General features: G+C 46.8%; 1 long non-coding RNA gene across 1 annotated transcript in view; it reads left to right on the top strand.

Annotated features, from left to right (window-relative positions):
- Positions 1 to 20345, top strand: part of LOC146404454 (uncharacterized) — a 70760-nt gene extending 50415 nt beyond the window's left edge. Inside the window, exon 3 of the long non-coding RNA XR_014842591.1 lies at positions 18179 to 20345. This is a non-coding gene — a long non-coding RNA (uncharacterized LOC146404454). The remainder of the gene's footprint in view (positions 1 to 18178) is intronic.
- Positions 20346 to 20635: the final 290 nt, after the last annotated feature.

The raw sequence follows: 20635 nt of genomic DNA, 5'->3' as shown, positions 1-20635 counted from the left end.
CAGGTAATCATAGGTTCATGCAGTTATAATATATAATACAGAGAAAGCCTGTGTCCCTTCTGAGTTTCCACTGACATTAACATATTACAAAACTATCACACAATAGCGCAGCAGGGCGCCAGCCTTGACACAATCCAGGTTCCTAAAAGGTATGGAAACACAAAACAGTCCTTGAGCGATTCCTGCTTTCCATTGCAACACTCCTCTTATAAGGCTTCACTCTGAGCTCACCAGTCATTGTGACCAAGGCCTTACACCTTCCAAGAATAATTGACTGCGGAGCGATTATTGAAGGCCAGAATACAATAAACCCATGTGAAAATATGCACAGTCTCTTTATTACCCAGAGAAATTCAGAGCCAAACGACGGTGAGATTCCACGTTTCATCAGTCGGATTGAAAAAAGCAGGAAAAAAATGGGTATTATCCAGGGCTAGATTGTATATGGCGCAATGGGCCTTCCCATATTCTGCTGGAATCCTTAAGTGCTCTTTGGGAATTCATCTGGCTATAGCTGTCGTAACAAAAATGTGTATACCCTTTGAGGTAGCCATCTCATTCTAGGATAATCTATTTTACAGAAACAAAAGTAACGACAAAAACAACTGAGCATGGAGTTCCCGTCGTGGCGCAGTGGTTAACGAATCTGACTAGGAACCATGAGGTTTTGGGTTCGATCCCTGGCCTTGCTCAGTGGGTCAAGGATCCGGCGTTGCCGTGAGCTGTGGTGTAGGTTGCAGACGCGGCTCAGATCCCGCATTGCTGTGTCTCTGGTGTAGGCTGGTGGCTTCAGCTCCAATTCAACCCCTAGCCTGGGACCCTCCATATGCTGTGGGAGCGGCCCAAGAAATGGCAAAAAGACAAAAAAGAAACAAAACTGAGCATGTTTATTGCAACATGGTTCAGTGTCAAGCACATACACACCAATACCCCGGATGCATCCTAAAGGTCAGTCAGTGGAAGAAGAGTTAAATTCGTGGTGGAAAACCAAACTTCGAAGTGTTACGCAGTTATTTTTAAACGATGCAATGATCTAATCATAGGTCTGCGGGACTTTCTGGTGGGGTACGTGAAAAAAGCAGGCTGTAAGAGCGTGTTCATAAGATGATCTAAATTAGCAAAAAAAAAATTCTACAAACGTGTGCATATTTGTAAATGTTTTATAATCTTGAGGCTGTGGCATGCCCCCCTAAAACAAAGAGCTGGTGTTGTTTTCTCAGGGGTTGGAGGAAAAGTTAGAAGGAGTGAAGGAAGATATTATTGACTTCTTTTTTAAACCCCTTTGAATTGTTTGTCTAGTTATGATGCCTATGCAATCTGGTTTAAGATTTTCGGAGTTCCACGGAGTTCCCGTCATGGCTCAGTGGTGAACGAATCTGACTAGGAACCATGAGATTGCGGGTTTGATCCCTGGCCTCACTCAGTGGCTTAAGGATCCAGCGTTGCTGTGAGCTGTGGTGTAGGTTGCAGATGTGGCTCGGATCCTGAGTTGCTGTGCCTGTGGCCTAGGCCGGTGGCTACAGCTCCTATTGGACTCCTAGCCTGGGAACCTCCATATGCCGCAGGAGTGGCCCTAGAAAAGGCAAAAGGACAAAAAAAAAAAAAAAAAAAAAAAAAAAAAAAGAGTGGGTCCAGAAATACGTGTTTTTGACAAACATCTTGTGCCCTATGTAGTTAGCCCGGGCTTAAATTTAAGAGCCATCCCCAAGCAGGTTTGGGGTTTCTCTTTAAGGCACTGATACTCCCTCCCAGGAAACAGATTCCTTTACCTTGGCCCTTTCATCTGACCCCAGCTACCCTGAGTCTGAATCCCTGTAACAAAAACTTTCTTGAATCCTCTGTCTTAGTTCCACTAACCTTTTTTGGCTTCAAACTCTCGCGATGGCTGGAAACCCTTGGCTCGCCTCCTCCTCTTCCCCCCCCCCCCTTCCGTATTCAGTCTCCACGGAAGCCTCCACCTGCCTCATCTATTAAATGACCTACCGTTATGAACAATGGAAAGATGAATCTGTTTCATTCAATGGAAACATTTACCCAATGAGTCTGAGTCATCAAAGCCTCAGAAATGTTGACACGTTCATTCATCTTGTTCAACTTTATTTGTTAATCATAAAAACCAGGGACTACACAGACTCTGAAAGCTGTGCCTTGTGGATGAAGATGTATCTGTTGGAGAGGAGGGTTGAAATGAGCATTTCCTTCCACCCAGGGATTCTTAAAGTCATTACACCCAACAAAGTAAAAGAAGAGCTTGGCTATATATTATTCCATTAGAGCCATATTTATTGAGCACCTGCCATGTGGAAGGCACTCCCCAGGGTCAAGCAAGAGACACTAAAACAGATGTGAGTTCTGGCAGGAAGAAGCTCTTATCTGGGAGGTGAGCTAAGCAGAATAACTCTAACGCAGGTGGAAGTGGGACATATCATGAGACCGTAAGAAGAACACTATTTTTTGCCCTTCTTGAATCTCTTTCCCCTTCTTTGGGTAACTGTACCCAAGTTTTACCTTGCAAAACTACCCACAACCCACTACGACTTCATATGACATGGAAGCGATGGACTCACTATCCAGCTTCAGGGCAGAGGCTCATCAGAGCTTTGACCAATCAGAAGTTTCCTGTTGTGGCTCTGAGGGAATCAACCTAACTAGTATCCATGAGGATGCAGGTTCAACCCCTGGCCTCCGTTCAGTGGGTTAAGGATTTGGTGTTCCTGTGTGCTGTGGTGTAGGCTGCAGATGTGGCTCAGATCCACTGTTGCTGTGGTGTTGGCTGGCAGCTGCAGCTCCCATTCGATCCTTGGCCTGGGAACTTCCATATGCTGCAGGTGTGGCCATAAAAAACAAACAAAAACCACTTCGACCAATCAGAATATTGCATTCCTCTGGACACAGTGATTGGTTCAAGAATGGGCATGTGACTTAAATTGGCCCAATGAGATTCCATCCTGGGATCTTATTGGAATAATATGAAAATAGCTTTCTTTCTCCTGAAGTTGCTGAGCTGGCATGAAGCTGCCAGGTCCACCCGTAGAGAAGAGCTTTCCTAAAAGCGAAGTCAATGAGATACAAAAGACAGAGCCCAGATGTCAATATTTGCGCTTCTGGATTAAACTGTGCCTGAAGCATATCAATCCTATATGTTAAAAATTTTGTGCTTCACTTACTTGGAATTTGGTTTCTGTCAGTAATAACTTAGACTCAAGTACAATGAGATATGGTTGAAGAAGAGCCAAAGTTCAGAGGCTGCATCCAGGCAGGAGCAGCAGAGACACTTAAGGCAGTGGCTCCTTAAGAATGGGGCTGGAGTTGGGTCTGCGTGGATGAAAGGCAAAGCTGTAACCACCACCCCATGCACCTCGCAGCGGCTGTATTATTCTGCACCGCAAGCCCCCTCTAGCAGCCACGTACCAGATCATTTTTAACTCAGTAATGGCACATCTTCCAGAGGAGAGTTTGGCCGTAGGAATTATATCTTTTCCTTTTTCCTTCCTTTTCATCAGGCAACTATGTACACAGCAGATGTGTAAGGAATGCTTCCTGGGTTATGTGTCCTGTTCTTGAGAACCAAGCTAAACTAAATCTCAGAAGACAGGTATCCAGGGGTTATCAAATGTTAAGTTAGGGGATGACAATGAAAAAAAAAAAAAAGAAAAGTCGGACGTCCCTAATACGATCTAAGAAGGCAGAGAATCAGAGGTGTTTCTTATTTCTCTAAAAATGCCCACTTCAAGGTCCCCCAGATGGTCATCCCAGCACCTCTCCCAAATTACAGTTCTGGGGATCAGCCTTTTTTTCCCCCATAATCCCTCTTACATCTTAAGTACTATCATTCCTACCCATGGAAGGCATGTTCAAAGGTTCCCCAGTTCCATCTGCACCATGGAGTCCTCCTGAATTGTGCAGGGTTTGTGGTGGTGGTTCTGTGTGTCTACATGGATGTGTGTTTTCCAGTTGAATGTCCTGGTGTTTCCTCCCAGCATAAACTCGCGGGAAAGGGGCCAGCAGAAGTTGGAGCACATAAAAGGGAAACTGGGGAGTTCCCGTCGTGGCACAGTGGTTAACGAATCCGACTAGGAACCATGAGGTTGCGGGTTCGATCCCTGCCCTTGCTCAGTGGGTTAGGGATCCGGCGTTGCCGTGAGCTGTGGTGTAGGTTGCAGACGCGGCTCGGATCCCGAGTTGCTGTGGCTCTGGCATAGGCCGGTGGCTACAGCGCCAATTCGACCCCTAGCCTGTGAACCTCCATATGCCGCCGGAGAGGCCCAAGAAATAGCAAAAAAAAAAAAAAAAAAAAAGACTAAAAAAAAAAAAAAAGGGAAACTGGGCAATGAGGCTGGTAGAAACCCAATCCTGGATCCAGGGATTACCGAGCAATAGAAAGCATGTGCCACCTTGATCCGCATGGGCTCCTGGTAAGGCTTTGCCGCCCTGGACAGAGAGAGGGAATGGGATGAGGAGGCGTTTGAGGCCTTAGTGAAACTATTTTTATCCTGGGAGAAGCACATCTTTTCTTGCTGAGAAAGGTCCACTGAGTTATGTCCAGGTATCTTCAGAACGCCTTCCTGGCATGCCTGCCACCATCACCAGCACACAAAACTTGCTCTGACTTGCCTTAGTTTAATATTCAAAATTGTCTGGTTTCATTATGTGTTTATTGGCTGCTCTAAGGACACCAGTGTCTGGCTCATCATCTACGTCCCCAGCACCTGGACGAGGTCTGAGACTTGGGTCCATGACGGAGTGGGTGCCCAATAAATGTGTGTCAGATGATGGACTAAATCAATGAGTGACCTATACACCGGAGAGACAGTTTTGCCTGCAGTCACCTTTAAGCCAGGTCCTGATGATGACATTAATCCCGTGAGACTTTGGAAGAAGTAAATTCATATATCTGGGAAATTTCATTATCCATAAAATGAAAGGGTTAGATCATATGGGCATATCAGAGCATGTTTCATTTTATAGCAGTTTACCTCTTTTCTTTTTTTTTTTTTTTTGGTTTTTAGGGCCACACCTGTGGCATACAGAGGTTCCCAGGCTAGGGGTCGAATTGGAGCTGCAGCTGCTGGCCTGTGCCACAGCTACAGCAACACCAGGTCCAAGACATGCCTGCTGCCTACACCCCAGCTTATGCAACACCGGATCCTTACCCCACTGAGCGAGGCCAGGGATGGAACCCATGTCCTCATGGATACGAGTCGGGTTCGCTACTGCTGAGCCATGATGGGAACGCTGGGTTATTTCAAGTATTACATGGTTGATGTTTCTAAAGCCTTAAGCATAGGGTTGGGTACATCGTTAGCATTAAATGACAATGACTTGTATCATGGTGAATATTTCCAAGAGCTCAGAGCGTCTCGCTAATGCGTCCACTGCTGTAGTCCCTGCACCTGGAACAGCGCTTCATTGTACAGAGAGTGCCTGATGGTTATTTATTGAGTGACTGAGCAAATGAAATTCAAAAACCAAAGGGCTGAAGGAGACAAGGCGAGGCAACACAGGGCGGTACTCTAAGCAGAGTGGTCTAGATGCATCGGTTCCTATCATTCTCATCATTCTCAGTGGCCCCATGAGCTAGCTCTCAGCTAAGTAACCGAGTTTATTGTTTAAATCACCAGAGAAGGCGTCCCAGAGCTCTTGGTGGGAAGCCCATCCCTGGCAAAGTGCTATCGTTGGACCACAGAACACCAGACGTAGAAGTCAGACCCGCCAGTCTAGAGGGTGCACACCCCGGGGTCCATGGGTTGGGATCTGGTCAATGGATGAGATGCCTTGGTTTTCTCGGTGTTTCCAAACAATCTTATGAGGACATTGAAACATTGGAAGCTTTCTCATAAAAATCTAGAGTCTCTTGAAGAATCAGAAGCTCCCTGGACTGCACTCCTGCACAGAGATGATGAGCTGGAGCTGAGACGGGCCTGTTCCCATTCTCCGGGGTGCTCTAGTTTCCTTCCCTGGCTGTGTCACACAGCATGCAACACATACACCCAGCCTGCTTCACGGCTCTGTGTTAGCCCCTTGTCCCCCGTTGGCATCTAAGGTGACCGCCATGATCCAATTCAACACTTTCAATCTACAGATGGGACCTTGAAGCCTAGACAGGAGAAGTGGCTTGCCTCAGGCCACACTCTTAGTGGTAGACTCTGACAGTTTTATTTTTATTTATTTATGTATGTATTTATTTGTCTTTTTGCCTTTTCTAGGGCCGCCCCCACAGCATGTGGAGGTACCCAGGCTAGGGGTCGAATAGGAGCTGTAGCCACCAGCCTATGCCAGAGCCACAGCAACAGGGGATGCGAGCCGCGTCTGCAACCTACACCACAGCTCACGGCAACGCCGGATCCTTAACCCTCTGAGCAGGGCCAGGGATCGAACCCGCAACCTCATGGTTCCTAGTTGGATTCGTTAACCACTGCGCCACGACGGGAACTCCAACTTTGACATTTTTAAATTTTTTATTAAAGTGTGGTTGATTGGTAATGCTGTCAATTTCCACTGTACAGCAAAGTGACCCTGTCATACATATATGCACATTCTCTTTTTCTCATACATCTTCCATCATGGTCTCTCCCAAGAGATTGTTTACAGTTCCCTGCGGTATCCAGCAGAACCTCATCGTTTATCCATTCTAAATGTCAGGATTTTCTCCTCCAATGTCCTTTCCAGGGGAGCATCATGAATAGATGCAGGAAGAGCTCCTGGTTCAATATTCCATGCCGGCAAGGGCCACAAATCAAAATGATCACAACAGCCTCTATTTCCAAGAGAACTAATTGGTATCTTTTAAGGGTACAGGGAAAAAAGGGGGGAAAAAATCATGTCAACCACAGGTGGTAGCAGCCGAGGAATAAAACCCACAAAATCAGCTTATGCTTATCAAGACCCCCAGCTGGTTCCCAGTCATCCCAGTGCCAGCAGGATGCCTGGCTTGGTGTTGGAGCACCACGCGTGTAGCATTAGGTGTCATTAGCCAACCGTACTTTAAGTTCTCTCTAAAAGCCTCAAAGGGAGTTCCCATCGTGGCGCAGTGGTTAATGAATCCGACTAGGAACCATGAGGTTGCGGGTTCGATCCCTGGCCCTGCTCAGTGGGTTAGGGATCCGGCATTGCCGTGAGCTGTGGTGTAGGTCGCAGACGCAGTTCGGATCCCGCGTTGCTGTGGCTCTGGTGTAGACAGGTGGCTACAGCTCTGATTCAGCCCCTAGCCTGGGAACCTCCGTATGACACGAGAGCAGCCCAAGAAATGGCAAAAAGACAAAAAAATAAAATAAAAAAATAAAAGCCTCCAAGTACAACAGCTTCTGTGAGAAGCCCAGTGATGGGAACAGTTCAATCAAGAGGCCAAAGACGTCTCCTTCAGGGATGCCATCCTACGGCTGACGTTTTGTGCAGCAGAGCCTTCTAAGTCCAGAAGCCTGGAGTTTCTTGTAGCTCTTAGAATTCTGGAATCATGATTTTGGAAACTCGTAGAACCCTAACCATCTGGACCTACCAGGTACTTTAGAGCCGTCTGGTCTGTTCTCCCAATCATTGCAGCTGTCCAGAGCCAGCAACTCCCAAATGATGATTGAGCTTCGATCTCATAAGTGGGAGAGGGGTAACAATAGAGAAGGAATTCTCATGGGCCATCAGTATTGTCTTACTCACTGACATGGGCCATCGGTATTGTCTTACTCACTGCCCGCTCTACCATTGTTCCCCCAGACGTATCAGGTGGCAGGAAGTTTCGTGTGCTGGCAATCCCTGTAAGGGGTGTGTGTGTGTGTGTGTGTGTGTGTGTGTGTGTGTGTGTGTGTGTGAGTTACAAAGCACAGTGTGATTTCTCGGGCACTTGATTTTTCGATCCTTGAACTGCTGCATAAATACCGGCATAGCCAATAACGCTCCCCTCTGTGAAAGGTCGATATGAAGGAAAGTGATGTGTTTATGCTACTGAGAGTAAGTAGAAAACATTACATATGGTTGTCACAGAGAAAAGGGAACGACACACAGGATTGGTGACCTTGGCGATGCCCATGGGACCGGAAGTGCTAACTGCATGATCTCTGGAGGCTTGTTTTCCTGGTGGTGTGGTTAGACGTGCACTGATCTTGCACGTGGAGCAGGGAGCCCTTCCTCCGCGTTGTGGGTGCCTCCAGGGTTTATTGGCTCAGGAGGCATCGGGGTCGAGGGAGGAGGTCCACGCTCCCAACCCCGTTGGGCCCCTGCTTTCTTCTCTAGCCTCGTCCGAAGTCAGGGCTCCTTCCAGCACTGCCCCCCTCTGCCCCCCAGTAACTGTTACTCTATTCATACTCACAGATTCCCTTCTCACTCACATCTCTGAACTTCAGCCCCTGCTGTGTCCTCTGCTTGGAGTGACCCCTTTTAGCCTCCCAGGTGCCCATGTTTAAAGTGGATTTATACTTTTTTTGGGGGGGTGTCTTTTTGCCTTTTCTACGGCTGCTCCTGCAGCATATGGAAGTTCCCAGGTTAGGGGTCCAATCGGAGCTGCAGCCGCCGGCCTACACCACTGCCACAGCAGGGCGGGATCCGAGCCGCGTCTGCAACCTACACCACAGCTCACAGCAACACCGGATCCTTCACCCACTGAGCAAGGCCAGGGATCAAACCCACAACCTCATGGTTCCTAGTCGGATTCGTTACCCACTGAGCCATGATGGGAACTCCTAAAGTGGATTTATACTTGAGTCCAGTTGAAATCGACCCCTAGTTCAAATCGACCCCTAGTTCAAATCGACCCCAGTTCAAATTGACTCCATGTCTAAACCACCAGATAGAGTTCATCACTCTTCCTCTTTCTTCTTGAGTCTTTTGGGCATCTTCATGGCACTTACCCCGTCTTATTGGAATCATCTATTTATGTACCCATCACCTGCTCTCAGCTATAAAATTCTCTAGGCTAGGAGTAGCTTTTGCATTTTTATAGCCCCAGCATCAAGTCCGGAGTCCAGGCACACACACATAAGTGTCCAATAAATGCCTGCTGAATTAATAAATGAATAAGTGCCTTAATAAAATATCAGACCCCCATATTAGCTTACTATTCTATTGAGGAAAGATTTTTAAAAAGATATTAAAGTGGTTCATTTTTAAGTGCCTCTCCTAAGAGTCACATGTCTGGAGTTCCTGTCATGGCTCAGTGGTTAACGAATCCGACTAGGAACCATGAGGGTGAGGGTTCGATCCCCGGCCTTGTACAGTGGGTTAAGGATTCGGCATTGCCCTGAGCTGTGGTGTAGGTCACAGACGAGGTTCAGATCCCACGTTGCTGTGGCTGTGGTGTAGGCCGGTGGCTACGGCTGCAATTGGACCCCTAGCCTGGGAACCTCCATATGCCACGGGAGCTGCCCTAGAAAAGGCAAAAAGGCAAAAAGGCAAAAAAAAAAAAAAAAAAAAAAAAAAAAAAACTCACATGTCCCCCTCAGTTTTGGGTTTTTTGTTTGTTTCTTCTTCTTCTTTTTTTCTTTTTTGGCTGTGCCCTTGGCATGCAGAAGTTCCTGGGCCAATGATTGAATTCATGCCACAAGCTGTAACATGAGCCACAGCAGTGAAATGTCAGCTCTTTAACCCCCTGAACTGTGAGGGGCCGCCCCCCTTTTGTTTTATAAAGCAAACTCGGACCTAATCAAAGAAGTATATATGCAGCCTCCAGGCAAGGGTGGAGTCCTAAAAGGCTGAAATTTGAAGAGGTGGTTGCCAAAGATGTTATCTGAATCAACCCAGGGTCAGAAGAATCCAGAGCGTCAGCTCTCACGGTGTGTGCAAAAACAAGCCAAGCTGGAGTTCCCGTTGTGGCTCAGTGGTTAACGAATCCAACTAAGAACCGTGAGGTTGCAGGTTCGATTCCTGGCCTTGCTCAGTGGGTTAAGGATCCGGCGTTGCCATGAGCTGTGGTGTAGCTCGCAGACACGGTTCGGATCCCTCGTTGCTGTGGCTCTGGCATAGGCCAGTGGCTACAGCTCCGATTCGACCGCTGGCCTGGGAACCTCCATATGCTGTGGGAGCGGCCCAAGAAAAGGCAAAAAGACAAAAAAAAAAAAAAAACCAAACTCCCCGTGACTTTAACAAGTAAGGGCTTGGAGTTCCCATCGTGGCTCAGTGGTTAACGAATCCGACTAGGATCCACGAGGTTTCGGGTTCGATCCCTGTCCTCGCTCAGTGGGTGAAGGATCTGGTGTTGCCATGAGCTGTGGTGTAGGTCACAGACACGGCTCAGATCTGGCGTGGCTGTGGCTGTGGTGTAGGCCAGCAGCTGTAGCTCCAAATTGACTCCTAGCCAGGGAACATCCATATGCCATGGGTTCGACCCTAAAAAGCAAAAAATAAAAATGAAGTCTTTAAAAAAAAAAAAAAAAAGTAAGGGCTTGAGTTGCCTTCATAAACCAGAAACCCAGGGAGCTTTTGAGGGCTGGTGCCGCTACTCAATGGCCTTGAGGACCCAGCCCTTCTGGGCTCTTATCTTATGCCCACAGGCTGGCTGACGTATCTTTGGGCATCACATCTCCATCACAGTCAGAAAGAAGGACAAAATAAAAGGAGGCATGATCAAGTCTGTTTCTTTTTGTTTCTTTTTTTTTTTTTTTTTTTTTTTTTTTTTTTTTTGTCTTTTTGCCTTTTCTAGGTCCGCTTCTGCAGCGTATGGAGGTTCCAAGGCTAGGGGTCTCATTGGAGTTGTAGCCACCAGCCTACGCCACAGACACAGCAACGCAGGATCCGAGCCACGTCTGCAACCTACACCCCAGCTCACGACAATGCCAGATCCTTAATCCACTGAGCAAGGCCAGGGATTGAACCTGCAACCTCAGGGCTCCTAGTCAGACTCGTTAACCACTGCACCACGACGGGAACTCCAAGTCTGTTTCTTGATTCAAGAAAGCAAATGATTTTTTCAGAAACTCAGCTCAGTAGAATTCTGCTTAAGGACCATCAACCAGCTGTATTCACTGGGCCATCCCTAAGTGAAAAGTGACTAGAAAAAATCAAGAAGTTTGCTTACCAGCCTCTTTGGTTCAGGAAAGCATGTGAGGAGGGGCTTGGGATGGGAATAAAAATGAACCCACCCACCTATGATGTTGTGCCACACCAAGTACCTCTAAGTTTAGGAGACATGGGTCCCTCCATACTTGCTTATTTTCCTCTTGATATTGGATTTATAGCCAAGTCAAAATCCTTGGACTTGGGTTTGGCCAAGTTCCTACTATGTACCAGTCTCCATGCTAAGCACTGAGGATGGAGCAATGAGTAAAACAGTCCTTGTCATCATGGACCTTACGGTTCCAGTGCAGAGATCAGCAGCCTAGAGCCTGTTCAAACAGCTGTTTTTGTAAATAAAGTTTTATTGGAAAACAGCCACACACATTCACTCAGCTATCTATCATCTATGGCTGCTTTTTGGCTACAGCAGCAGAGGTGAGTAACTGTGATGACACTGCGTGGTCCACAAAATCAAATACACTTTCTGGCCCTTTTTAGAAAAAGCGTCCTTGGGAGTTCCCATCGTGGCACAGTGGTTAACGAATCCGACTCGGAACCATGAGGTTGAGGGTTCGATCCCTGGCCTCGCTCAGTGGGTGAAGGATCCGGCATTGCCGTGAGCTGTGATGTAGCTTGCAGACATGGCTCAGATCCCGTGTTGCTGTGGCTGTGGTGTAGGCCAGTGGCTACAGCTCCAATTGGACCCCTAGCCTGGGAACCTCCATATGCCATGGGAAGCGGCCCTAGAAAAGGCAAAAAGACAAATAAAAAAAAAGAAAGAAAAAGTGTCCTTGCTCCCAGTCTGTAGTGGGGGATAGAAACAATAAATAATTGAACACAGGAATGACCCAAATCATTCCAGAGTGTGTTAATTCTATAAAGGAGATATAAAGTGATGTAACAGAGAGCAAAGTGGAGGGGCTGGCTATGTTAGAATGTTTAGAAATATTCTCAACTTTTAGAAACTGGTATTTTGGAGTTCCCGTCGTGGCGCAGTGGTTAACGAATCCGACTAGGAACCATGAGGTTGCGGGTTCGATCCCTGCCCTTGCTCAGTGGGTTAAGGATCCGGCGTTGCCGTGAGCTGTGGTGTAGGTTGCAGACGCGGCTCGGATCCCGCGTTGCTATGGCTCTGGTGTAGGCCGGTGGCTACAGCTCCGATTGGACCCCTAGCCTGGGAACCTCCATATGCCGCGGGAGCGGCCCAAGACCAAGAAATAGCAAAAAGACCAAAAAAAAAAAAAAAAAAAAATGGAAACTGGTATTTTGACTACAGTGGGAAGTATAAAAAGACAGACACCCTAGGAGAAGCGAAAAGACCAAAGATAACAAGTGTTGGTGAGGATGGGGAGAAAAAAGAATTTTTTTTTTTTAAACAGCCACACCCACAGCATATGGAAGAACGTTCCCAGGCTAGGGGTCGAATTGGAGCTGCAGCTGCTGGCCTACACCACAGCAATGCCAGATCTGAGCCATGTCTGCAACCTACACCACAGCTCAAGGCAAGACCGCCAGATCCTTAACCCACTGAGCAAGGCTAGGGATTGAACTGGCATCCTCATGGATCCTAGTCGGGTTTGTTACCACTGAGTTGCAATGGGAACTCCCAAGAAAAGAGAATCCCTGCACACTGTTTGGGGCAATGTAAACTGGCGTAGCCACTGTGAAAAACAATATAGAGCTCCTCAAAAAATTAAAAATAAAACTACTATATCATCTAGCAATCCTACTTTTGGGTATATACCCAAAGTAAATAAAATCAGTATCTCAAAAGAAATATCTGCACTCCTGCATCCACGGTAGCATTATCTACAATAGCCAAGATATGGAAATATGGAAATGACCTAAGGAATGCATAATAATATATTATATATAAATATATATATTAAAAATTCAATCATAAAAATATGGAAACCCTGGGTTTTTTTGTTTGTTTGTTTATTTTTGTTTTGTTTTTTTTTTGCTTTTTAGGGCTGCACTTGCAGCCTACAGATATTCCCAGACTAGGGGTCCAACCAGAGCTGCAGCTGCCAGCCTCCACCACAGCCACAGCCACGTGGGATCCAAGCCACATCTGTGACCTACACCACAGCACGCAACAACGCTGGATCTTTAACCCACTGAGCGAGGCCAGGGATCAAGCCCACAGCTTCATGGATACTAGTCAGATTCGTAACCCTCTGAGCCACAGCGGGAACTCCCAGAAACCCCTGCATTTTCAAACAACACAGGTAAATCTGGAAGTGATTATGCTAAGAGAAATGAGCCAGACACAGAATGTCCTTATGGCATGATCTCGCTTCTTTGTGGAATCTGATAAAGTGGAGCTTTTAGAAAAAAGGTCCCCAAGGGCTGGGAAGGTGGGGGCACCAAGAAGATGCTGACCAAAGAGCAAAACCTTTCAGTGACAAGATGACTAAGTCTTGGGATCCAATGTGCCACGTGGTGGTTATGGTTGATGATAACGTATACTTGAAATGTGCTGAGAAAGAAGGTTCTTTCAGGGTTCTCACCACACACACACACACACACAGGAATGATACCTATGTGAGATGGTAGATGTGTTCATTAGCTTGATTGCGGTAAGCATCAAATCATCACAGTCTACATCTGACATATATACAGGTGTTCCTTGTCCGTGCTCTGGCCTTGAGCTGGAAAAAAAAAAAAAAGACATTAAATTTTAAAAAATCCAACCAGACAGGTGAGAGCTTTGGGGGTTGTTTCAGGACCTGATGGAGGTGGAGCGGCCGGCTGGATGGCAGGCAAGAGATGGGGTCTGAGATACAGGCAGTTGTTCAACCATGGAGGGCTTTGTAGGGCACTAGAAAGCGATTGGGTGTGATTCTTATTGCAATGAGAATCCTTGAAGTCCTACTGTGTAGCACACGGAACTATATCCAGTCTTTTGTGTTAGAACATGGTAGAAGATAATATGAAAAAAGAATGTGTATATATATGTGTGTGTGAGACTGGGTTACTTTGCTATACAGTAGAAATTGGCACAACATTGTAAATCAGCTATACTTAGATTTTTTTTAAGTGAAAGAAAGAATTAAAGAAAGAAAGAAGGAAGGATACAACTACAAATGTGATAAATTCATTGAGTAATTAAAAAAAAGAAAGAAAGAAGGAAGGAAGGAAAGGAGAAAAGATATGCTTGAAGTCAAAATTGAAATGACTACACTAGCTTCAGTGCACAGAATGGATCTTCTGGGGCCAAAATACACTTACTTCCATCAAGGTGTGGCAGAGATTGGCTATTCATCTGTCAACAGTATAGCCTCTTTTTCAGGGGTCAGGAGATAAGGCAGGTCAGAAAGTACAGTAGGACAGGAGTTCTTGTCGGGTGCAATGGTTGACGAATCTGACTAGAAACCATGAGGTTGCAGGTTCGATCCCTGACCTTGCTCAGTGGGTTAAGGATCCGAAGTTGCCATGAGCTGTGGTGTAGGTTGCAGACTCGGCTCAGATCCCGAGTTGCTGTGGCTCTGGTGTAGGCTGGTGGCTACAGCTCCAATTGGACCCCTAGCCTGGGAACCTCCATATGCCGCAGGAGCGGCCCCAGAAGAGGCAAAAAAACAAAAAAGCAAAAAGAAAGTACAGTAGGACAATATTTCCAGGCTCTAACAGTTAGGTATGGCCACATGGCTGGGTTTCAACCAATGAAATGAGAGCACGCATAATGTAACCCCAGCCAAGCCTGACTCATAAAACCCTCCTGTGCATTATCCTCCAGGCAACTGTGACCAGAAGACACATTGCAGACGTGGTGGGGCCACCAGTCATGAAAGATCAGAACCCTGAATAGCCATCTGGAGGGGAGATGCCCATCCAAACAAGAACACCTATTTTGGGACTTGCTATGACAGAGACAAAAACATTGTTGATATCTGAGCCATTCTACCTGTTTGGGTGTGTTTGTAAGATCATGACCTTGACTGCAGTAATTGACGGCTAGAACTTGGGTGATGGTCGCAGAAACTCGATTGCCCATGAGCTACCGGGAGGGCAGGCTGCTTTAGAGTCCTAGGTGAAGGTGAAAAGTTCTCTTATTCTTGACATCCTTACTCAGGAGCGAACCACTGTGCAGTACCTCTTGGGCTCTTTCTGGGCTCAGCTCACCAGCTCCTCTCCAGGGCTTCTGCCTTTGTGCTCCCCAGAACTGCCCTGCTCCCCAGAGACCTGCTGCTGGATCCTCATTGCCTGGGCAGCTCCAACTCCCATCTAAGGATATTCTGTATGCACCCCATGTTTTATTTCTTGGGTTTTCAATCTTTTCATCAAAAATGCATGCTGGATGGAAGGTTTCACATACCAAACAGGCCAGCGATGAGGGTGGCCTAGCGCCGTGGTTCAAAAATGTTCTTTTCCTATGTTTTCAAAAAATGTCTATTACAATGGCTCCGAAAGGAAGCCCTATTGCTTGATATGAACAAAGGTAGCCACCGAAGCAGAGGCATATACCAAAAAATCACCAGGAGAATTAATTACCTACACATATATCTATTCCATCCTTTTTTTTTTTTTTTTTCCCAAGGCAGTACTGCGAAGATGAGAGATGTTTGCAGCTCAATCACTGAGCCTCTGGCCTTCTCTTTTTGCACCACTGCCCACCAGGCAATGGAGACGACAAGAAAGCTGCACAGGGGAGACCCCTGGGCATAACCTTCGAACCAGATATGTCCTGGAGTGACAGTCATCTTCTCATTCAACCTGCATCTAGATCTGAAGGGAGTCCCTAGAGGCATCAGCTCTAATAGTAAAAATAATAGCACATCACCCATGGGCACAGATCTTCACTTACAAAAGGACTTACATATCTCTTAGCGCCAAAGGCGTCCACAAGGAAGCATGACAAAAGCAGCATCTGGAGTTCCCATTGTGGCTCAGCAATAACGAACCCAACGCGTGTCCATGAAGACATGGATTCAAACCCTGGCCTCCCGCAGGGGGTTGATGATCCAGCGTTGCTGTGAGCTGTGATGCAGGTCACAAGGCTTGGATCTGGCGTTGGTGTGGCTGTGGCATAGGCTGGCAGCTGCAGCTCCCATTAGACCCCTAGCCTGGGAACCTCCACATGCCGCGGGTGCGGCCCTAAAAAGATAAATAGATAAACAAATAAATAAATAAATAAATTGCCAGCTTGGAGTTCCTGTTGTGGCTCAGCAGGTTAAGAGCCCAACTGGTATCCATGTGGATGTGAGTTCGATCCCCGGACTTGCTCAGAGCGTCAGAGTATCCAGCATTGCCACAGCTGTGGCGTACATTGCAGATGTGGCTTGGGTCCCACCTTGCTGTGGTTGTGGTATAGGCCTCAACTGTAGCTCCGATTCAGCCCCCAGCCCCAGGAACTTCCATATGCTGCAGGTGCAGCCTTAAAAAGAAAGAAAGAAAGAAAAAAAAAAAGGAGTTCCCACGCTGGTGAAATGAGATCCGCAGTGTCTTGGCAGCGCTGGGACATGGATTCAATCCCCTGCCTGGCACAGTGGGTTAGGATCCAGCATTGCTGCAGCCGCGGGTGAGGTCAGAACTGTGGCTCAGATCTAATCCCTGGCCTAGGAACTCCATATGGCTCAGGGTGGCCGAAACTGAGGAAAAAAAAAAAAATAAGTAAAACTCTTGCCAGCTAGGAAGCCCATCCATCCATGTTTCAGGGTAGGACTGATCTGGGCTGGGGACAGCAAAAAGTGGGACCAGTACCTCGGTCACAAGGATATTCGCTATTCTTTGGTGCACTCGCGTATGTGCCAAGCACTGCTTTTAGCACCATACATTCATTAAGTCATTTAATACCCATAATTTTGCAATGATCTCCTTATTTTTACACTGCAGAGGAGGAGACTGCGGAATGCAGAGGCAACGTGAAACTTACCCAAGGAAACCAATCTAGTAAGTGGTGGAGAGGAGAGGTGAACTCAAAAAGTTGAGATCAGAACCCATGGTTTTAAACTTTAAGCTCTTTTAGGGGAAAAAAAAAAACAAAAAAACAACTGGATTTGGAGATAGTTCCCATTCTGCTATGAGTACGTTGTTTTGACCTGGGAAAATGGTGCTTCCTCTCTTAAAAATAGCATACTGCTGGAATTCCCATTGTGACGCAATGGTTAATGAATCCGACTAGGAGCCATGAGATGGCGGGTTTGGTCCCTGGTCTTGCTCAGTGGGTTAAGGATCCTGTGTTGCCGAGAGCTGTGGTGTAGGTTGCAGACCACGGCTCGGATCCCATGTTGCTGTGGCTCTGATTGGACCCCTAGCCTGGGAACCTCCATATGCCTTGGGAGCGGCCCTAGAAATAGCAAAAAGACCAAAAAAAAAAAAAAAATAGCATACTGCTTTTACCCATGTTGTAGATTGTTCATCTAAAATCAGCGTGCACCTACTTGTATTCAGAGCCTTGAGTGGCCCCCTCCCACTCGGACCCTGAGCTTGGTCCTATGACTTGTTTTGGCCAATAGGACCATAGCAAAGAGGATACAGTCATAAACTTGAAAAGTGCTTGTACAGCAGGAATTGTCCTCTCTCGCTGCTTTGGGGAATCCTGCAACCATGACATGAATGAGTCTAGACTAGCCTGCTAGATGATGAGTCACACACATGTCACCCAGCTGACACGGAGATAACTCATAGACATGTGAATGATATAAGGCCAGTTCATCTGGTCCCAAGTGAGCCGCAGCAGACCCAGAGATCAGCCACACCAATCCAAACCAGAAGAGCCACAAAGACAATTGACAAAATTGTAAGGAAAAAAAATAAATTTTTGCCATTTCAAACCCAGGTTGGGGGATGGTTTGTTACGCAGCAAAAACTGGCTGATACAATCAGTGTGGATTCACTTCTGCTGTGACTGTTAATCCCAAATAACAGTGATTTTAGGAAACATAGACATGTTGCTCTCAAGCAAAGTCAAGATCAGGTAAGAAGGAGGCATCAAGACCAGCGGCAACCCCCTTGATCATTCTCAGCACACAGTACCTATGTTTTGATCCAGTTTGGCTGCTTCAGCTCCAGCCATCACTTCTGCCTTCCAGTGATCAGGGAGGAGGAAATACGAGCATCCCTCCTCTTCTTAAAGATGCTCTCTAGAAGGAATATTTCTTTAACAATTATAATTCTTTGACTTGCTTGCTATTGGCCAAAACTTAGTCCCAAGACTACACATAGGTGTGGAGGAGACTGATACGTGTCTTTGTTCTAGGAAGCCATGCATGCAGAAAGAGATGGAGGCTCCATTAGGAAGGGTTATGACAATGGCTATGGGAGGCGACCTGCATGTCAGCTACATCCCTGCACCAACCAATGGATAGAGGGAATTACTTTGCTCCAGCAACTGAATATGAATTCAGCACAGTGTAAAAGAACATGGGAGCTGCAGCAGGTACAAATCAAAAAGATCCTGTGAATGGAGGATGGACGTCGGGAAAGCCATGTTGGCCAAGATCTCACCAGGATGTCCAGGTAGTTAGGATTGGAGTAAAATCGCTCAGGTGCTCAGAGGTAAGAGTTGGTATAGGCAACTGGTCAGACAAAGGCATCAGGCCCTTCCAGGTTTACTTCTAGCCAAGAGCAGCCTCACCTCCAGGCACACTCTGTTATTCACCCATCCCAGAATTCCTGGTCATGGAGGAGATCATGATCCCACAGGCTTGAAACTTGTCTTGTTCTATATCATTTTTTTTTCTTAGCTTTTTTTTTTTTTAAGGGCTGCACCCTTGGCATATGGAAGTTCCCAGGCTAGGGGTGGAATTGGAGCTATAGCTGCCAGCCTCTACCACAGCTGGATCCTAACCTAATCTGTGACCTACACCACAGCTCACAGCAATGCCGGATCCTTTAACCCACTGAGCGAGACCAGGGGTTGATCTCAAATCCTCATGTATACGAGTTCATTACCACTGAGCCACAACGGGAACTCCTTGTTCCATAATAACATTTATGAAGTTTAGCTGCTTTCGCTCTGAAACAGTACTATGATTGAAAAATACATGTGTTTTAGCACTTAAACTATGTCATTGCACATTTTTCAAGTCCATACTTTAAAGCAGGTGCTTCTCACCAAAACGTATATACAAAAAAGAGCTGTCAAAAAACTTTGACCTAAACAGGATGGCCACCATGGTGACAATTCGTTGTGAAAATTCGTTCTTATCTGTGGCCCCTGGACGATGATGGGAACTGGTGGAGACATCCATGGGGACCAGGACATGGAGAATGCTTTCCTCACACCTGCAGTCAACACCAACCGTTTCCTTGAGCACCGTGCCCTGATCTGCACTGCAGGGAAGGATCCTACCCAACTTTAGGGTCCCTCCCTATGCGTACCCCACCCCTACTGCTAAAATTTTCCTTCACACCCACCCAATGCCAGAAATCAAGGGACTTTTGAAAGAATTCTTTTTTTTTCTTTTTCATCTTTTTTAGGGCCGCACCTGCAACATATGGAAGTTCCCAGGCTAGGCATCCAATCAGAGCTGCAACTGCCAGCCTACACCACAGCCACAGCCATGCCAGATTTGAGTCACATCTGCGACCTACACCACAGCTCATGGCAACCCTGGATCCCTCACCCGCTGAGCGAGGCCAGGAATCGAACCTGTCCTCATGAATACTCATCAGGTTCATTATCACTGAGCCACAACGGGAACTCCCTTCTAGAGAATTGTTAATGAACAATATCTCAAAATAGGTCTGTCGGGCCACCCTAGCATCACAAGAGACATGGAACTTTCCTGGCTAAATCAGGAGGGAGTCAGACCTGTCCACTGCAGTCCAGCTATATGCCCTGATCAACTACAGCCAGGACCACGTGGCCCAGGATTGGTCTTAACAACGAGGGATCAATACACGCCCCGCCCAGCATGTGTTCAATACATGCCCTTCCTAGCATGTGATCAGTAACATGCCCTGACCAGCTATAACCAAGACAACATGGCCCAGGGTTTCCTCTTAACAACCAATGATCAATACACGCCCTGCCCTGCATGTGATCAATACATGCCCTGACCAGCTACTCCCAGGACCGCATGGCTGAGGGTTCTTCTTAACAGCCCAGCACCCACTCTGAACAAAGAGATGCCAAGTCTCCTAAACCACACGCATCCACCTCACGTCAGTACCTTCAGGGAAAGACAATCCAGCTCTGTGGTTTCGAGAGAGAAACCATACATAGACCACTGGGAAAGTGGTTCCATTAGCCCTTGATAATTTTTTTTTTAAATCAAGACAAGGCAGATAATCTTTATAATGTTAGATTTATTAAAAACTTGAAGAAATGACTTTTACTTTGAGAGAGTGCCCTTCCTCCATTTTTTGAAGGTGAAGTTGTCCTTTCTCTATGAACTCATGATAATAAATGGGATTTCTTGTATCTTTTTAATGACCAACTCCGCACAATTAAGAACTGGTAACTTAAGGAGCTGCCGTCGTGGCACAGTGGTTAGCGAATCCGACTAGAAACCATGAGGTCTCGGGTTCGATCCCTGGCCTTGCTCAGTGGGTTAAGGATCCGGTGTTGCCATGAGCTGTGGTGTAGGTCGCAGACTCGGCTTGGATCCTGCGTTGCTGTGGCTGTGGTATAGGCCGGTGGCTACAGCTCCGATTGGACCCCTAGCCTGGGAACCTCCATATGCCACAGGAGCGGCCCTAGAAAAGGCAA

Source organism: Sus scrofa, chromosome 3 (genome assembly GCF_054392235.1).
Source record: "Sus scrofa isolate SSC_HxYL_T2T_F1_AM1 chromosome 3, Sscrofa_HxYL_maternal_Yorkshire_Landrace_v2.0, whole genome shotgun sequence".
Taxonomy (NCBI): domain Eukaryota; kingdom Metazoa; phylum Chordata; class Mammalia; order Artiodactyla; family Suidae; genus Sus; species Sus scrofa.
This window is presented reverse-complemented; position numbering and strand designations above follow the sequence as displayed.